The following is a 20908-nucleotide window of genomic DNA, read 5'->3' as shown; positions in this document are numbered from 1 at the left end:
ACAAGTATAATAATAATATTGGGAGTTTGCTCGGGGGTCGGGTGGTCCAGACAGAGCCCGCTAATCGCTGAATTTCTGGAAAGTAAAAGAAAGGAAACAGTAACGTTCATTGTTCCTCACTTTGGGCCTCGGATATTTTCATCAAACTGGCGGTAAAATAAATCGGGTGATGGGGAGCTGGAGATTTATCGCCCATCGCGGGGAATTCATTGTACAGAAATGCTCGTTCCCCTTCTGTCTAATACGTTGTCATTGTCACAGTTTACCCTGCGGCGGCGGTAATGACATTTCTCCCGTGGACGACACCGCGGGAAATAGAGGCTCCCCAACGTATTCTTCAGATTTTATGTCTCCATAAAATGAAATCTTTGTTTTCTCCTCATTGTTCTCCTTATCTCGGGATCTGGCAATAAATGTTGATTGAAGTACACACATTCCAGGCTTGCTTATACTGTAATTGTCTTTTTTGCAGATATCATCCAGCGAGGATGCTGACTGCACCGTCTGATGTACATAGAGCCACCAGGAGGATTATATATGAACCTGAGGGTGACGCCGGTAAATAGAAATGAATAATTCACATTGGTTGTTTGACTCAGATATTTAGGAGGATGGTTATAGCAAAACTTCCGTGTCGGGATAAAGTTTCTAGCTCTGGTACACTCTAAAATGTATGTAATCATCACAAAGTACCGTACATAGATTCAACTTCTAATAGAATACAATGTCATTACAATCTCCTGCAGTCTCTTACTCCTCTGTCCTACCCTGCTGCTTTTCCCAGCTTCTCTCTTCCTGTTATCACCAGCTTCTCTCTTCCTGTTATCACCAGCTTCTCTCTTCCTGTTATCTCCAGCTTATCTCTTCCTGTTATCCCACTCTTCTCTCTTCCTGTTATCTCCAGCTTCTCTCTTCCTGTTATCTCCAGCTTCTCTCTTCCTGTTATCTCCATTTCCTCTCTTACTGTTATCTCCAGCTTCTCTCTTCCTGTTATCTCCAGCTTCTCTCTTCCTGTTATCTCCAGCCTCTCTCTTCCTGTTATCTCCAGCTTCTATCTTACTGTTATCTCCAGCTTCTCTCTTCCTGTTATCACCAGCTTCTCTCTTCCTGTTATCCCCAGCTTCTCTCTTCCTGTTATCTCCAGCTTCTCTCTTCCTGTTATCACCACCTTCTCTCTTCCTGTTCTCACCAGCCTCTCTCTTCCTGTTATCTCCAGCCTCTCTCTTCCTGTTATCTCCCGCTTCTCTCTTCCTGTTATCCCACTCTTCTCTCTTCCTGTTATCTCCAGCTCCTCTCTTCCTGTTATCTCCAGCTTCTCTCCTCCTGTTATCTCCAGCTTCTCTCCTCCTGTTATCTTCAGCTTCTCTCTTCCTGTTATCTCCAGCTTCTCTCTTACTGTTATCTCCAGCCTCTCTCTTCCTGTTATCTCCAGCTTCTCTCTTACTGTTATCTCCAGCTCCTCTCTTCCTGTTATCTCCAGCTTCTCTCTTCCTGTTATCTCCAGCTCCTCTCTTCCTGTTATCTCCAGCTCCTCTCTTCCTGTTATCCCCAGCTTCTCTCTTCCTGTTATCTCCAGCTTCTCTCTTCCTGTAATCTCCAGCTTCTCTCTTCCTGTTATCTCCAGCTTCTCTCTTCATGTTATCTCCAGCTTCTCTCTTCCTGTTATCTCCAGCTTCTCTCTTCCTGTTATCTCCAGCTTCTCTATTCCTGTTATCTCCAGCCTCTCTCTTCCTGTTATCTCCAGGTTCTCTCTTCCTGTTATCTCCAGCCTCTCTCTTCCTGTTATCTCCAGCTTCTCTCTTCCTGTTATCTCCAGCTTCTCTCTTCCTGTTATCTCCAGCTTCTCTCCTCCTGTTATCTTCAGCTTCTCTCTTCCTGTTATCTCCAGCTTCTCTCTTCCTGTTATCTCCAGCTTCTCTCCTCCTGTTATCTTCAGCTTCTCTATTCCTGTTATCCCCAGCTTCTCTCTTCCTGTTATCTCCAGCTTCTCTCTTCCTGTTATCTCCAGCCTCTCTCTTCCTGTTATCTCCAGCTTATCTCTTCCTGTTATCTCCAGCTTCTCTCTTACTGTTATCCCACTCTTCTCTCTTCCTGTTATCTCCAGCTTCTCTCTTCCTGTTATCTTCAGCTTCTCTCTTCCTGTTATCTCCAGCTTCTCTCTTCCTGTTATCTCCAGCTTCTCTCTTCCTGTTATCCCACTCTTCTCTCTTCCTGTTATCTCCAGCTCCTCTCTTCCTGTTATTTCCAGCTTATCTCTTCCTGTTATCTCCAGCTACTCTCTTCCTGTTATCTTCAGCTTCTCTCTTCCTGTTATCTCCAGCCTCTCTTTTCCTGTTATCTCCAGCTTCTCTCTTCCTGTTCTCACCAGCTTCTCTCTTCCTGTTATCTCCAGCTTCTCTCCTCCTGTTATCTTCAGCTTCTCTCTTCCTGTTATCTCCAGCTCCTCTCTTCCTGTTATCTCCAGCTTCTCTCTTCCTGTTATCTCCAGCCTCTCTCTTACTGTTATCTCCAGCCTCTCTCTTCCTGTTATCTCCAGCTTATCTCTTCCTGTTATCTCCAGCTTCTCTCTTCCTGTTATCTCCAGCTTATCTCTTCCTGTTATCTCCAGCCTCTCTCTTCCTGTTATCTCCAGCTTATCTCTTCCTGTTATCTTCAGCTTATCTCTTCCTGTTATCTCCAGCCTCTCTCTTCCTGTTATCTCCAGCTTCTCTCTTCCTTTTATCTCCAGCTTCTCTCTTCCTGTTATCTCCAGCTTCTCTCTTCCTGTTATCTCCAGCTTCTCTCTTCCTGTTATCTCCAGCTTCTCTCTTCCTGTTATCCCCAGCTTCTCTCTTCCTGTTATCTCCAGCTTCTCTCTTCCTGTTATCCCCAGCTTATCTCTTCCTGTTATCTCCAGCCTCTCTCTTCCTGTTATCTCCAGCTTCTCTCTTCCTTTTATCTCCAGCTTCTCTCTTCCTGTTATCTCCAGCTTCTCTCTTCCTGTTATCTTCAGCTTCTCTCTTCCTGTTATCTCCAGCTTCTCTCTTCCTGTTCTCACCAGCTTCTCTCTTACTGTTATCTCCAGCTTCTCTCTTCCTGTTATCTCCAGCTTCTCTCTTCCTGTTATCTTCAGCTTCTCTCTTCCTGTTATCTCCAGCTTCTCTCTTCCTGTTCTCACCAGCTTCTCTCTTACTGTTTTCTTCAGCTTCTCTCTTCCTGTTATCTCCAGCTTATCTCTTCCTGTTATCTCCAGCCTCTCTCTTCCTGTTATCTCCAGCTCAGGGGTCGAGTCCTGCGTGAACGCGGGTGAACGGCGTCCACCCACTTTTTCTTCAAAGTGAACGCCGTTCACCCTGGCTTGTGTGGAGGGGGGCAGAGCAGGGAAGGCGAGCTATAGGGACAGTGGGGATGGGCGGACATCTCCCCCCCATCCCTCACCTTTGTGCTCCCCTTCCTGCCTCTCCCCTCCAGCGTTTTTAAGTGTCGGGCCGGCGGCGAAAGTGGGCGGAGACTTCCTGCGTTCCAGTCGCATGGGACGCTCCGCTCTGTGTGCGGCTAGTCTGGTCTTCTAGCCGCACACAGAGCGGAGCGTCCCTTGCGACTGGAACGAGGTAAGTCTCCGCCCACTTTCGCCGTCGGGCCGACACTTAAAAACGCTGGAGGGGAGAGGCAGGAAGGGGAGCACAAAGAGGAGGGATGGGGGGGGGGAGATGTCCGCCCATCCCCGCTGTCCCTATAGCTCGCCTTCCCTGCTCTGCTCCCTCCGGGTGGGGGCACACCTGGCTACCTGGGGACATATACCCCTGCCTACATATACTGGGCACATATACACCTGCCTACATATACTGGGCACATATACCCCTGCCTACATATACTGGGAACATATACACCTGGCTACATATACTGGGGACATATACACCTGGCTACATATACTGGGACATACACCCCTGCCTACATATACTGGGGACATATACACCTGCCTACATATACTGGGGACATATACACCTGGCTACATATACTGGGGACATACACCCCTGCCTACATATACTGGGGAAATACACCCCTGCCTACATATACTGGGGACATATACACCTGCCTACATATACTGGGCACATATACACCTGCCTACATATACTGGGCACATATACCCCTGGCTACATATACTGGGCATATATACCCCTGGCTACATATACTGGGCATATATACCCCTGGCTAAATATACTGGGCACATATACCCCTGGCTACATATACTGGGGACATATACACCTGCCTACATATACTGGGGACATACACCCCTGTCTACATATACTGGGGACGTATACCCCTGCCTACATATACTGGGACGTATACCCCTGGCTACATATACTGGGACATACACCCCTGCCTACATATACTGGGGACATACACCCCTGCCTACATATACTGGGGACATATACACCTGCCTACATATACTGGGGACATATACCCCTGCCTACATATACTGGGACATATACACCTGCCTACATATACTGGGGACATATACCCCTGGCTACCTATACTGGGGACATATACCCCTGCCTCTATATACTGGGGACATATACACCTGTCTACATATACTGGGGACATATACCCCTGCCTACATATACTGGGGACATATACCCCTGCCTACATATACTGGGGACATATACACCTGCCTACATATACTGGGGACATATACACCTGCCTACATATACTGGGGACATACCCCTGCCTACATATACTGGGGACATATACACCTGCCTACATATACTGGGGACATATACACCTGCCTACATATACTGGGGACATATACCCCTGGCTACATATACTGGGACATATACACCTGCCTACATATACTGGGGACATATACCCCTGCCTACATATACTGGGCACATATACACCTGCCTACATATACTGGGGACATATACACCTGCCTACATATACTGGGGACATATACACCTGCCTACATATACTGGGGACATATACACCTGCCTACATATACTGGGCATATATACCCCTCGCTACATATACTGGGGACATATACCCCTGCCTACATATACTGGGCATATATACCCCTGACTACATATACTGGGCACATATACACCTGCCTACATATACTGGGGACATATACACCTGCCTACTTATACTGGGGACATACCCCTGCCTACATATCCTAGGGACATATACACCTGCCTACATATACTGGGGACATATACACCTGCCTACATATACTGGGGACATATACCCCTGCCTACATATACTGGGCACATATACCCCTGCCTACATATACTGGGTACATATACCCCTGCCTACATATACTGGGGACATATACCCCTGCCTACATATACTGGGCACATATACCCCTGCCTACATATACTGGGGACATATACCCCTGCCTACATATACTGGGGACATATACCCCTGCCTACATATACTGGGGACATATACCCCTGCCTACATATACTGGGGACATATACCCCTGCCTACATATACTGGGGACATACACCCCTGCCTACATATACTGGGGACATATCCCACTGGCTACATATACTGGGGACATATCCCACTGGCTACATATACTGGGCATATATACCCCTGGCAACATATACTGGGCATATATACCCCTGGCAACATATACTGGGCATATATACCCCTGGTGACATATACTGGGCACATATACCCCTGGCTATATATACTGGGCACATATACCCCTGACTACATATACTGGGGACATATCCCACTGGCTACATATACTGGGACATATACCCCTGCCTACATATACTGGGGACATATACCCCTGCCTACATATACTGGGGACATATACCCCTGCCTACATATACTGGGGACATATCCCACTGGCTACATATACTGGGCACATATACCCCTGGCTACATATACTGGGCACATATACCCCTGGCTACATATACTATTTTTATTATTTAGTATTTATATAGCGCCGACATATTACGCAACTATACCTCTGGCTACATATACTGGGGACTACTATACTCATGGCTACTTATACTGGGGACACCTATAGACCTGGCTACCTGGGGGGTACCTATTTTGGGGGAACTGCTGTCAGATTATCTGCATTTTTGTGGAACAGCTGTTATGTATTTTGGGGAACAGCTGCCAGATTATGTGTATGTTAGGGGAACGGCTGCTGCCAGATTACATGTATTTTGGGGAACTGCTGCCAGATTGTGTATGTTTGGGGGACCACTACTGCCAGATTATGTCTTTTGGGTGTTACGTGTATTTTGGGTGATCCGCTGCCAGGTTTTGCGTATTTTGGGGAACTGCTTCCAAATTATGTGTATGTTGGTGGAACTGCTGCTGCCACATTATCTATTTTGGGGGAACCTCTTCCATATTATCTGTATTTTGGAGGAACTTCTACCAGATTATGTGTCTTTTTGGTGAAATGCTGTCAGATTACATCAATTTTTGGGGGATACACTACGGCAGAGCTCAAACTTCCTTGGCAGACCTTTTACATCACTGCTAAGGTCATGTATATTTGGCCCCACCCATGACAACGCCCATGGTGTGCTTGACCACGCCCATTTTTTGGCGCGCCGCGCAGAGGTTTTCCAGGTGAGTCCACTCACTTCTTTTCCCAGGACTAGACCCCTGCTTATCTCTTCCTGTTATCTTCAGCTTCTCTCTTCCTTTTATCTCCAGCTTCTCTCTTCCTGTTATCTCCAGCTTCTCTCTTCCTGTTATCTCCAGCTTTTCTCTTCCTGTTATCTCCAGCTTCTCTCTTCCTGTTATCTCCAGCTTCTCTCTTCCTGTTATCTCCAGCTTCTCTCTTCCTGTTATCACCAGCTTCTCTCTTCCTGTTATCTCCAGCTTCTCTCTTCCTGTTATCTCCAGCTTCTCTCTTCCTGTTATCTCCAGCTTCTCTCTTCCTGTTATCTCCAGCTTCTCTCTTCCTGTTATCACCAGCTTCTCTCTTCCTGTTATCTCCAGCTTCTCTCTTCCTGTTATCTCCAGCTTCTCTCTTCCTGTAATCTCCAGCTTCTCTCTTCCTGTTATCTCCAGCTTCTCTCTTCCTGTTATCTCCAGCTTCTCTCTTACTGTTATCTTCAGCTTCTCTCTTCCTGTTATCTCCAGCTTCTCTCTTCCTGTTATCTCCAGCTTCTCTCTTCCTGTTATCTCCAGCTTCTATCTTACTGTTATCTCCAGCTTCTCTCTTCCTGTTATCACCAGCTTCTCTCTTCCTGTTATCACCAGCTTCTCTCTTCCTGTTATCTCCCGCTTCTCTCTTCCTGTTATCTCCAGCTTCTCTCTTCCTGTTATCTCCAGCTTCTCTCTTCCTGTTATCACCAGCTTCTCTCTTCCTGTTATCACCAGCTTCTCTCTTCCTGTTATCTCCAGCTTCTCTCTTCCTGTAATCTCCAGCTTTTCTCTTCCTGTTATCTCCAGCTTCTCTCTTCCTGTTATCTCCAGCTTCTCTCTTACTGTTTTCTTCAGCTTATCTCTTCCTGTTATCCCACTCTTCTCTCTTCCTGTTATCCCACTCTTCTCTCTTCCTGTTATCTCCCGCTTCTCTCTTCCTGTTATCTCCAGCTTCTCTCCTCCTGTTATCTTCAGCTTCTCTCTTTCTGTTATCTCCAGCTCCTCTCTTCCTGTTATCCCCAGCTTCTCTCTTCCTGTAATCTCCAGCTTCTCTCTTCCTGTTATCTCCAGCTTCTCTCTTCCTGTTATCTCCAGCTCCTCTCTTACTGTTATCTCCAGCTTCTCTCTTCCTGTTATCTCCCGCTTCTCTCTTCCTGTTATCTCCAGCTTCTCTCTTCCTGTTATCTCCAGCTTCTCTCTTCCTGTAATCTCCAGCCTCTCTCTTCCTGTTATCCCCAGCTTCTCTCTTCCTGTTATCTCCAGCTTCTCTCTTCCTGTTATCTCCAGCCTCTCTCTTCCTGTTATCTCCATTTCCTCTCTTACTGTTATCTCCAGCTTCTCTCTTCCTGTTATCTCCAGCCTCTCTCTTCCTGTTATCCCCAGCCTCTCTCTTCCTGTTATCCCCAGCTTCTCTCTTCCTGTTATCTCCAGCTTCTCTCTTCCTGTTATTTCCAGCTTCTCTCTTCCTGTTATCTCCAGCTTCTCTCTTCCTGTTATCTCCATCTTCTCTCTTCCTCTCTTCCTGTTATCCCCAGTTTCTCTCTTCCTGTTATCCCCAGTTTCTCTCTTCCTGTTATCTCCAGCTCCTCTCTTACTGTTATCTCCAGCTCCTCTCTTCCTGTTATCCCCAGCTCCTCTCTTCCTGTTATCTCCAGCTTCTCTCTTCCTGTTATCTCCAGCTCCTCTCTTCCTGTTATCTCCAGCTCCTCTCTTCCTGTTATCTCCAGCTTCTCTCTTCCTGTTATCTCCAGCTTCTCTATTCCTGTTATCTCCAGCTTCTCTCTTCTTGTTATCTCCAGCTCCTCTCTTACTGTTATCTCCAGCTCCTCTCTTCCTGTTATCTCCAGCTCCTCTCTTCCTGTTATCTCCAGCTCCTCTCTTCCTGTTATCTCCAGCTTCTCTCTTCCTGTTATCTCCAGCTTCTCTCTTCCTGTTATCTCCAGCTCCTCTCTTCCTGTTATCTCCAGCTTCTCTCTTCCTCTCTTCCTGTTATCTCCATCTTCTCTCTTCCTCTCATCCCCAGTTTCTCTCTTCCTGTTATCCCCAGTTTCTCTCTTCCTGTTATCTCTCTTCCTGTTATCCCCAGCTCCTCTCTTCCTGTTATCTCCAGCTTCTCTCTTCCTGTTATCTCCAGCTCCTCTCTTCCTGTTATCTCCAGCTCCTCTCTTCCTGTTATCTCCAGCTTCTCTCTTCCTGTTATCTCCAGCTTCTCTATTCCTGTTATCTCCAGCTTCTCTCTTCTTGTTATCTCCAGCTCCTCTCTTACTGTTATCTCCAGCTCCTCTCTTCCTGTTATCTCCAGCTCCTCTCTTCCTGTTATCTCCAGCTTACTGTTATCTCCAGCTCCTCTCTTCCTGTCATCTCCAGCTCCTCTCTTACTGTTATCTCCAGCTCCTCTCTTCCTGTTATCTCCAGCTTCTCTCTTCCTGTTATCTCCAGCTTCTCTCTTCCTGTTATCTCCAGCTCCTCTCTTCCTGTTATCTCCAGCTTCTCTCTTCCTGTTATCTCCAGCCTCTCTCTTCCTGTTATCTCCAGCTTCTCTCTTACTGTTATCTTCAGCTCCACTCTTCCTGTTATCCCCAGCTTCTCTCTTCCTGTAATCTCCAGTTTCTCTCTTCCTGTTATCTCCAGCTTCTCTCTTCCTGTTATCTCCAGCCCCTCTCTTACTGTTATCTCCAGCTCCTCTCTTCCTGTTATCTCCAGCTTCTCTCTTCCTGTTATCTCCAGCTTCTCTCTTCCTGTTATCTCCAGCTCCTCTCTTCCTGTTATCTCCAGCTTCTCTCTTCCTGTTATCTCCAGCTCCTCTCTTCCTGTTATCTCCAGCTTCTCTCTTCCTGTTATCTCCAGCCTCTCTCTTCCTGTTATCTCCAGCTTCTCTCTTCCTGTTATCTCCAGCTCCTCTCTTACTGTTATCTCCAGCTCCTCTCTTCCTGTTATCTCCAGCTTCTTTCTTCCTGTTATCTCCAGCTTCTCCCTTCCTGTTATCTCCAGCTCCTCTCTTCCTGTTATCTCCAGCTTCTCTCTTCCTGTTATCTCCAGCCTCTCTCTTCCTGTTATCTCCAGCTTCTCTATTCCTGTTATTTCCAGCTTCTCTCTTCCTGTTATCTCCAGCTTCTCTCTTCCTGTTATCTCCAGCTTCTCTCTTCCTCTCTTCCTGTTATCCCCAGTTTCTCTCTTCCTGTTATCTCCATCTTCTCTCTTCCTCTCTTCCTGTTATCCCCAGTTTCTCTCTTCCTGTTATCTCCAGCTTATCTCTTCCTGTTATCTCCAGCTTCTCTCTTCCTGTTATCTCCAGCTTTTCTCTTCCTGTTATCTCCCAGCTTCTCTCTTCCTGTTATCTCCATCTTCTCTCTTCCTCTCTTCCTGTTATCCCCAGTTTCTCTCTTACTGTTATCTCCAGCTTCTCTCTTCCTGTTATCTCCAGCTTCTCTCTTCCTCTCTTCCTGTTATCCCCAGTTTCTCTCTTTCTGTTATCTCCATCTTCTGTCTTCCTCTCTTCCTGGTATCTCCAGCTTATCTCTTCCTGTTATCTCCATCTTCTCTCTTCCTCTCTTCCTGTTATCTCCCAGCTTCTCTCTTCCTGTTATCTCCATCTTCTCTCTTCCTCTCTTCCTGTTATCCCCAGTTTCTCTCTTACTGTTATCTCCAGCTTCTCTCTTCCTGTTATCTCCAGCTTCTCTCTTCCTGTTATCTCCATCTTCTCTCTTCCTCTCTTCCTGTTATCCCCAGTTTCTCTCTTCCTGTTATCCCCAGTTTCTCTCTTCCTGTTATCTCCAGCCTCTCTCTCCCTGTTATCTCCATCTTCTCTCTTTCCTGTTATCTCCATCTTCTCTCTTCCTCTCTTCCTGTTATCTCCATCTTCTCTCTTCCTCTCTTCCTGTTATCTCCATCTTCTCTCTTCCTCTCTTCCTGTTATCTCCATCTTCTCTCTTCCTCTCTTCCTGTAATCTCCACCTTCTCTCTTACTGTTATCTCTTCCAGTTTTTCCTATTGTCTCTTTAGCTTCTCTCTTCCAGTTATCCCCAGCTTCTCTCTTCCTGTAATCTCAATCTTCTGTCTTCCAGTTAGCTTCATTTTGGTAATCTCCAGATTTTTTTTTTCTTGTTATCATATCTTATCTCTCTTCCTGTTATCTCTCCAGCTTCTCCCTTCCTCTATTCCTGTTATCTCCAACTTCTTTCTTTCTGTTATCTCTATCTTCTCTCTCCCTGTTAAGGCGCATACACACGCCTGATTTATTAAAACGATGGGCCGTCCGACCTGCCCGCGGGGCTGGCGTTCTCGCGACAGCCTGCCAACTGACTGTACACTCACAGAAACTGTCGCTAGGACAGCCGCTCCACGGGCGTTTCTCACGAACCGTCATAATAATAAATCAGGTGTGTGTACGCCCCTTTGGCTCCATCTCTTCCTGTTATCTCCAGCTTCTCTCTTCCTCTTCCTGTTAACTCCAGCCTCTCTCTTCCTGTTATCGCCAGTTTTTCCTCTTCCTTTTTAGCTGATACCTGAGATGGGGGGGGTTATACATACCTAGGGCTTCCTACAGCCCCCTCCAGGCTTATTACTCCCTCGCCATCATCCTCCTCCACCTCCTGGATGTTGTGACACTGGCCCTAAAAAGTCCTCCAGTTTGGACCAGTCGGCGTAGGTGCAGTACAGCCGTGCACGCTCGCCTGTCGTGCTCCCATGGCGGGGAGGGTTTTGCACTTTTTGCACTCCCAGCTACGGCATTTAGCTCCTGAAGTTATGTCTTAATTGTCCTTGTCCTAAAATCAATCCATCTTGATTGCTGCCTGTCCTTCTCATCTTCTGTCCCCATCTACTTTCCCAAGCATAAATGAGAAGAAGAGGGGTGTTTCATAATGTGCTCAGAGCATTGAAGCCTCATCTGTGTCATTTGTGTTTCCAGAGAGGTCTCTGGCTAATCTGCTCAACAACTACTTTTTTGTTTACCGTACTTGGTTATCTCAGGAATCAGACAAAGTTTTCTTCAGCACCCCAGTTTGAAGGCATTGACCTTCTTCTATATTGTATTTTTTTTACCATCCAGCGTTTCTTGCCACTGGCAATCCCAAAGATTCCACGAGTCTAACCTTTACTAGACATACCATCAGATTTGCAGTTCCACCAGTGTTCAGCCTCTGTTGAATGTTTTGATTTCTGCTCACTTTTATTTTTTATTAATGATGATAACAATTGTGCCTACTGAATAAATCCTAGCCCAGCCCAATATGGTGGCACTGGCAACATCATTAAATAAAATGTCAATAGCTCAGGGCCTGCGATAGAAGGATATTACGGTGCTTGGGGGTAATATTTGATTCTTCTCTCTCATTTACTCCTCACATTAACTCCCTAACCAGCTCCTGCCATTTCCAACTGAAAACATAGCACGTATCCAACCTTTTCTCTCCCATGACACAACCAAAATGTTAGTACATACTCTTATTATATCTCGATTGGACTATTGCAATATATTGCTTGGTGGACTTCCAACTAACCGACTAGCACCGCTCTATTCTGTACTGAACTCTGCTGCTCGACTCATTCATCTCTCCTCTCGCTCTTCCTCTGCTGACCCTCTCTGTCAAGCTCTTCACTGGCTACCAATTAATGAGAGGATTCAGTTCAAATTCTTAACCCTAACCTACAAAGCTCTCCACAATCTCTCTCCCCTGTACATCTCCTCACTAGTCTCCAGATACCAACCCAACCGCAATCTCAGATCTGCACACAAGCTTCTTCTATCCTCTTCTACAATTACCTCCTCACATTCAGGTGTACAAGACTTCTCACGTGCCTCACCCCTCCTCTGGAATGCCCTTCCACAACACATCCGCCACTCTCCCACCTTTGAAATCTTTAAACGCTCCCTCAAAACCCGCCTTTTCAGACAAGCATATTCTCTAGCTTAGGCCATGCACCCACTAAATAACCTAATTACGCACTGCCTGTGCGTCCATCTGAAAATGGCGCCTGTGAATAATGGCACACAGTGTTGCCGCTAATCCGTTTGCCTCTTATCGCTATTTAACGTTAAAGCCTTATTGTTATTTAGCGTTAAAGCCTTATCGTTATTTAGCGTTAACACACAGAACCCTCTCTGTACCTATCCCTAACCCATAAACCCCCCCTGGTAGTGCCTAACCCTAACCACCCCCCTGGTGGTGCCTAACCCTAACCACCCCCCTGGTGGTGCCTAACCCTAAGACCCCCCCTGGTGGTGTCTAACCCTAAGACCCCCCCCCCCCCCCCCAGTGGTGCCTAACCCTAACCTTGACAGTGTTACATTAAATCCATTCACTGTTTTGCAGTTAAATAATGTCTGCATTTTGGCTTATGTAGGGCGCTATTGATAAATAACGTTAGTGTGTGCCACTATTGATAAATAACGTTAGTGTGTGCCACTATTGATAAATAACGTTAGTGTGTGCCGGTTTTCTTCTTTTTTTCCTGTGCGCCATTATTATGCAGTACTAACGATAAATAGCGATAAGCGTATCTTTTTAATGCGGCGCCATTTTTATGCATAGTCGCTGTGCGCCATTATTCACTGATCCCCTGCCGGTACATATACTGTATACTTCCCCACCTCTTGTTTCCACCCCATTCCTTTAGATTGTAAGCTAGCAAGGGCAGGGCTCTCACCCTTTTGTGTCATGGAATGTTATTAATTTAATTGCTTGCACACTGTTAGACATTTATACATTTTAGTCATCATGTTAAAGGAATATTTAAGCCCCCCAAAAAAATAATATTTACTCACCCGGGGCATCCCTCAGCCCCCTGAAGCTGGATGGTGCCCTCGCAGCCCCGCTCCGATCATCCTGTCCACGCCGGCGGCTTCTTCCGGGTTCGGCTGATTCTCCGCGTTCCCAGCCGCTATATCACCCTCTATGCTGCTATAGATACGCTATAGCAGCATAGAGGGTGATATAGCGGCTGGGAACGCGGAGAATCAGCCACGTTCCCAGCCTGTCGGCGGCTGTCGCCGCACCCGGAAGTAGCCGCCGGCGGGGACAGGACGATCGGAGCAGGGCTGCGAGGGCACCATCCAGCTTCAGGGGGCTGAGGGATGCCCCGGGTGAGTAAAAATCATTTTTTGGGGGGGCTTAAGTATTCCTTTAAATCAAATTGTAAACAGCAGTGCTGTATCTTGTATCAGTGTTCATATTTGATGTATGTCATTGTCTGTATCATTATGTATCCCTTGTTTGTTTTCTTACATTGTACAGTGCCACGGAATATGTTGGCGCTTTATAAATAAATAAATAATAATAATAATCTATGACTTTATAAAGTTTACATAATTACACTTCTGTGGCTTCAACTCCAGGAAAAAACTTAGTTTAGATTTTTTGGTTCCTGTATATGGGAGAATTCACCCCACCAAATTCCATGTTCAGAGGGAACAGAGACAGCAAGAAATACTGAAGTCTGGGAAAGGCCACCAGAAAACAAGTGCCCCAAATAGTTTCTCACCTTGGGTTACTCCAGAGGCTTCCCCCGTCCTTCTCCACCGGGCTGTTCCAGTGCTGTACCCACCGCCAAATTGTCAACAAGGGCCTGATGATGGTTTGTGCTTGCGCGGTAGCACAGAGCCACTCAGGCTTTGGCAGAAAAATCAAGTCTTGTCTGTGCAACTGCGCAAGAGCAAGCCGCTGGTGCCTGCACAATACTTCGGAACCAAACGGGCTTGGCTTTGTTTGCTGAACCCCAAGTGGGTTCGTGTTACTGCGCAAGCACATGGCAGCTGGGCTTCACACTAGGCCAAGCTCTGGAACGGCCTAATGGAGGAATACGGGTTAAGCCTTTGAAGGATCCAAAGGCTTTCCTCTCCCGATTTAGTTTCCTCGTATCCCTTTTTAGCGTTTGAAAAAGTTGCAGGTTTACTCTAAAGCCATGAAAGTCCAAGAAGGTTCTTTCTACAGAATACGAGGGAAATCCCCTTAACATACTCTCCAAAAACTGAAATAAATGACGGTATTTTTTTCCCTGGAGTTTCAGACTAATGCATCGTACATAGCGACTCAGGAGAGGTTCAGCTCTATTATTCACTGACCGACCTGGATTGTCCGGGAAAGGAGATTGCTTTGTAATAGCAAAGTAATTCCATTAGTCCAATAAATAATAACCCCTCCGCTCCTAATATCGCTGAGCCACACAGACGTCCCCCATCCGGTACCAATAACGCACGGTGCCAAGAGTCCCGCCGTAAAGAATGATTTGAATACGTCTCCGGACCCTTAACTCACAGCAAATGTTATCAGCCACATGAGCGGAGAAACCATTTGTAATTTTTATCGCCCACCGCTTGGAATTCTCGTCATTACCCGGCATAATGAGATAGCGTTGTGCTCTGTTTTCATGTCTGCCTGTTCATTATGTACCGGGAATAAAATTATACATTAATGGCGGAGGAATCATTCTTGTCCTGTAACTCTTTTTTACCAGCCGATCTGCTGTCAGTCTTTGACTGGCGGTAAAATCTTTCAGGGAATTTATGGGAATTATAGTGATGCTGGTTTGCATATTAATTTGCATCATTAAAATGACAATCTGGGGGGAGGGGGAAAGTATTGCTCTTCAAGCCGTGACAATGTCCACTACCTAGGCATGAAATGTTTTGTTGTCCGTGCCTCCGCCGCTGTCCTCGTGCAGAGTCTAGCAGCTGATATTCCTGAAGCTGTGGTTATAAACTAAGCATGTGTTCCACCACTCTGTTCATTAAGGGCGAGGATGGGGCGTGTCCAGAACTTCCACTGCACTCCTTGTTGCCTGGAGACCTTAAAGGACACATCCAAGCACCTAAAAATTAAAAAATATCCACTTACCTGGGGTGTCCTCCAGTCCCTGCCAGCCATCTTGTGCCCTCGCTGCAGCTCCTCTCCCCGCCGGTGGCCCGGGGTCCCCTCTGGTGCAAAATGCCCACTGCGCCTGTTTGAGCAGCACTCAGTCGTGCTGACGTCATCCAGACTGTACTGCGCAGGCGCAGTAGTTCTGTACCTGTGCAGTACAGTTCAAATGACGTCAGTGTGACTCAGTGAGCCGCATGGTGAAGCGCAAGCAGATACTGACCTGGAGATTGGCACCGGAGGGGGCCGGGAGCCACCGGAGCTGCGGCGAGGGCACAGGATGGCTGCCAGGGGCTGAAGGAAGCCCGAGGTAAGTGGATTTTTTATTTTTACTGTGCTCTGACCTTCCCTTTAAGCCAGCAGCAAGAGGAGGGGCCGACACTGCCATAAAGGCAAAAGAGGCAATTGCCTCAGGGCCCCAGAGCACTGTCAACTCCAACCCCCCTTCCTCCTCCCTCCAGGGCTCCCCCTTAATTTTGGAAAGTTTTGTCAGCTTAAAAAAAAAAATCACTTGTCCCAGTGCGCTGCTCTATCCATCTCTATCCCAACTGGGTGCCTCCTCTCTGTGACGTGTCGCTTGTCCTTGCACATGCACCAGATCCCCGAGGAGAGGTGCCCCTGTGGGGTTGAAGATGAGAGCGCACGGACTAGAGTAACGTGTCGGGACAGGTGCCAAAAAAAATGCAGGGGCCCCGGGGACCAAAAGTAAAGTTTAGGGGGAAATCTAAGGGGACAGCAGCTAGCTCAAGGGTCCTGGGGGGTAAATATGCTGGGGGAGAGGGGGCAGGTAGGGCCCCCAGGTTACTTTTTACCCTGGGGCCCCAGTGTGGCTTGACCTATCCCTGGGAAGAGGAGGGGTCATGTGACAGCTATACATAAGGGACATTTAGCTTGTTCATACTGATGTTGTCTGAAGTGCACAGGGGTGAATTCCTAAACTGACATGCCAATCAGTTTTAATTATTAAAAAGACAGCCCAGGGCCAGCAAGTTAAAAATAAATATGAATGAAGGCTTTCAGAAATACAAACCTGCCCTTCATCAGCTAGAGTGTGGCGTATCTGTAGCCAAGTGTACAAAAGAAGAAAAAAGTTTAACTTTCCTGGGGCTTCTTGCAGCCCCCTGCAGTCATCTTGTGCCCATGCGGTCCTGCTGCCACCCTCCAGCGAGCAATGGTGACCCCCTCGAAGCTGGCCGGTTGTGACCAGTCAAATGGCTACTGCGCATTCGTGACCCAGAGCTATGCAGCAACAGACTTTGCCATTCATGGACGCGCTCCAGCGTCCGGGATATCGTCAATGAGTGAAACACGTGTCAGGCAGTCCTTTTTGTGATGTGGAATCCTGAATTTGTTTTTTCGCATACTTGTCCGCAATCTTGAAGAAATTTGAAAAGGAAGAATAAAAGACTAATTGTTCTTTTAAAATCCCGTATTTATTGTTGTGGAATGTACATAGATAACTGTGCTGTGTTCCTTTTTTTCTTTCACTGTCTGAAAGAGTTAAATACCAGGTATGTAAGTGGCTGACTCAGACAGGAAGTGACTACAGTGTGACCCTCACTGATAAGAAATTCAAACTATAAACCACTTTCCTAGCAGAAAATGGCTTCTGAGAGCAAGAAAGAGGTAAAAGGGGAATTTCTTATCAGTGAGGGTCACACTGTAGTTGCTTCCTGTCAGGACTGAGTCAGCCACTTACATACCTGATATTTAACTTTTTCAGGCAGAGCAAGAAAAAAAGGAACACACAGGCCCGGCCCTAGACCATTTGCCGCCTGAGGCAAGCTTTAAAGAAATCGCCTCATGGGCGGGCCGGCCCTGGGAACACAGCCTAGTTATTTGTGTGCTAGGCACTGTACATACACATGTCTAGCTCATCATGTCACATGTCATCTCAGGTATCCTTTAACATTCATGTTTCCATCGATCATGTATCTAACCCAGGGTATTTCACTTTCATAGTTCTCACCCTACCTTTCCATTTAGGATTTCCCATTCCCAGAACCTCTACTACCCTCATGAACTCCAAGCTGGAGTCCCTCAAGGCTCAGTCCTTGATCCCCTTCTCCTTGCTATCTATACCTGTAGTCTACCCCCCCCCCATTAGTTCTTTTTTTTTTAATAATTTATATGCACATTAAATGCATGGCACATTGCACATTGTCTATTTTGCCTGTTGGTGGACCAGACATTCCCTCTTGGACTGCAACGAGCAGGCCAAGTGGTGGGGCCGGGATTCGAATTGCAACTAAACAAATCTCTTTTGAGTTGACGTGCGACACTAGACCACTGTCAACCCCTGGATAGGAGGTGCATTGTGTTTCTCACATGCACCTCCTATAGTGTCTGGTTTGAATTAATATATGTTGGATAACTCTATACGATATTTTTCTATACATATGGTATTTAAAGCATACCCAATAAAGGTTAATTTTTAAAGAGACACTGTAGCGAAAAAAATAATTATGATATAATGAATTGGTTGTGTAGTACGGATAATTAAGAGAACATTAGCAGCAAAGACAATAATGTTATATTTCTTATTTTCAGTTATATAGTGTTTTTTTTTATAACAATACATCATGTAATATTTGCAGTTTACACACCACTCAGCATTCTAAATGATTTTACAGAGCAGGCCAGTGAACTTTTGAACTTTCCTCTGGAGAGAAAAAGAATGTGACGGACAGTTGAGATAATAAGCTTCAGAAGACAGAGCTCTCTGCAATTTGGAGCTCAATGGCTCTTTTGCATAGATAACAACTGGAGCTTCTTAACTCGTCTCTTCCTATATTGGAAACAATATTAGACTTATGTCTCTGCTCCTAATGTTTTATTTCTTAGCTGTACTACAAATAAAAATCATTATATCCTAAGTTTATTTTTACTTCAGATTCCCTTTAAAGTGGATCCGAGATAAACTTTTACTCATTGCACAATTGTGTTCCTTTCATATAGTTTATAGGGCATTCCTCAAGCCAAATACTTTTTTTGTTTTGTTTTAATACTCTAATTCCCTATAAACTAAACAAGCCCCGCCCCCAGCTTTTTCACAGTGCCTTGGCAGTAGCAAGGGCTTATGGGAGATCAGTCTGGGCAGGAGGAGGAGTAGGTTACTAGCCAGAGATTTCAGAGGCAGATGGGAGGAGGGGAGTGAAGTTTTCACAGGCTGATGGCTGGAGATACAGATCAGCTCGCCAGTGTGTTATGTGACAAACAGAACGTGGCTGCCCTCGTATCACAGGAATAAATAATCATAAACTGTTGAAGCTGTTTGCAGCTAGATATGCTGTGTAAAGTATCTAAACTTTAGATAAGATATATAGACAAGCTACTAGTTATAGGTAGTTTTTCATGTTGGATCCGCTTTAAGGTACTATAGGGTCCTTCCCCATATGGGAAACGCGCTGCATATTACATTTCTCTGTACCGACTCTTCGGAATTGTTTGCGCATTACATTTGTATGAAAGCCAGCATTTTTAGCCTATTGTTGACCATCTCTGTTGAGAATCTTCAATCCCGCTTCTTCCACTAGAATCTAGACAATACTTCACAGTCAGGTTCCATTTTTTCTTACTTTTTCTTACTGCCTGAGAGGCTGTGTCTCCACTCTCCAGTGCCTTACAAGAAGGTCTCACGCTGTGTAGGACTGGGGGTAGCTGGCCTGACTCAGCAATCTGAGGTTCTCAGAGTTAATAGCAGTCAAGTGATTGAGGCGGTCTCGTGCTCCTGTATGGCGCATATATGTAATTCCTATTTTTTGAGGACTAATGACAGAAAACTGACTTATTAGTCCTTTGCCTATAATGCCGTGCAGCAGCCCGGATCTCGCCACTTTCTCTGTCACTGAACCAAACGCAGCGGAAATGAGAAATATATTTCAGAGGTGACACCTTCAGGGCCGATAACGAGACTTGTCGCCACGTCCTCCTGATTAATTCCCATCTCACGAGATAAAGTGACACTGCAGCCACTGGCGGTGACATATCCCATTCCGATATTTGCATACCATCCCCTGGAATTCATTACAGGATCGTCACCTGTCACAGCCGGACACCGAAACTCGTCACCCCTCCCCTCGCTACCCCCCGCCCTCTCCCTCCGCAGAATTACAAGAACTCGGAGCACCGGGGCCGCCTAGAATACGCGCTGCCTTAAATGAAACTCTTTCTCCAGCTGAGAAATGAATATACATCAAGAGACTTCTCTTTGTGGAATAAAATCAATATATTCTGCGGACGGAACACAGTGTCCTGTATGGTGTTATCTGTATTCCGGAGATATTAGCGTGGTAGATTATGCGCGCTTGGCAATGTAATTAATATGTAAATACACGGACTAATTCTGAAGCTAGTTTGGTGGGAACTTTGCAGAAGAAAAGTTGTATCACTCTTCATTGATTTTATGTCATGCTAAAGTATGGAACTAAAATACCTTTTATCTTTGTTTTTCATTTTTTTTTTTTTAACAAAAAGTTACGTTTCATACCTAACCATTGCAGCTACCAGATGGAGAGCAAAACCTCCCACTAGCTTTCTACAGCAATACTCGCTTATCTTTTGTCCCACCTTCAAGACCCTAGGCTCTGCAGCCCATCACAAGAGCCACATCTAAATGTTTCTGTCCTTCTTACCACTCCAGCTAGACTTGTTCATACTTCTCACCACTCCAGCTAGACTTGTTCATACTTCTCACCACTCCAGCTAGACTTGTTCATACTTCTCACCACTCCAGCTGGACTTGTTCATACTTCTCACCACTCCAGCTGGACTTGTTCATACTTCTCACCACTCCAGCTAGACTTGTCCATCCTTCTCACCACTCCAGATAGAAGTATCTGTTTTTCGCATCACTCCAGCTAGACATATGTATTATTCTCACCACTCCAGCTAGACATATCAATCTTCACCACTCCTGCTAGACTTATCTGTTGATCTCACCTCTCCAGCTAGACTTGTCCATCCTTCTCACCACTCTAGCTAGACTTGTCTGTCCTTCTCACCACTCCAGCTGGACTTATTTATCCTTCTCATTACTCCATATGCACTCCTCTGTCCTCATCACTCCAGCTAGACTTATCTGTCCTTCTCACCACTCCAGCTAGACTTATCTGTTGATCTCACCACTCCAGCTATACGTATTTGTCCCTCTTCCCATTCCAGCTAGACTTATTTATCCTTCTCCTCACTCCTGCTAGACTCATCTGTCCTCCTCATCACTCCAGCTAGACTTATCTGTCTTATTCATCACTTCAGCTAGACTTATCTATTATTCTCACCACTCCAGCTGGGACTTATCTGCCCTTCTTACCACTCCAACTAGACTTATCTGTCCATCTGACCACTCCAGCTAGACTTATCTATGATTCTCACCATTCCAGATAGAAGTATGTGTCCTCACCACTCCAGCTAGACATGTCTATGCTTCTCACCACTCCAGCTAGACTTATCTG

The sequence above is a fragment of the Hyperolius riggenbachi genome, chromosome 1 (genome assembly GCF_040937935.1).
Source record: "Hyperolius riggenbachi isolate aHypRig1 chromosome 1, aHypRig1.pri, whole genome shotgun sequence".
NCBI lineage: Eukaryota > Metazoa > Chordata > Amphibia > Anura > Hyperoliidae > Hyperolius > Hyperolius riggenbachi.
Note: the sequence above shows the minus strand (reverse complement) of the source record.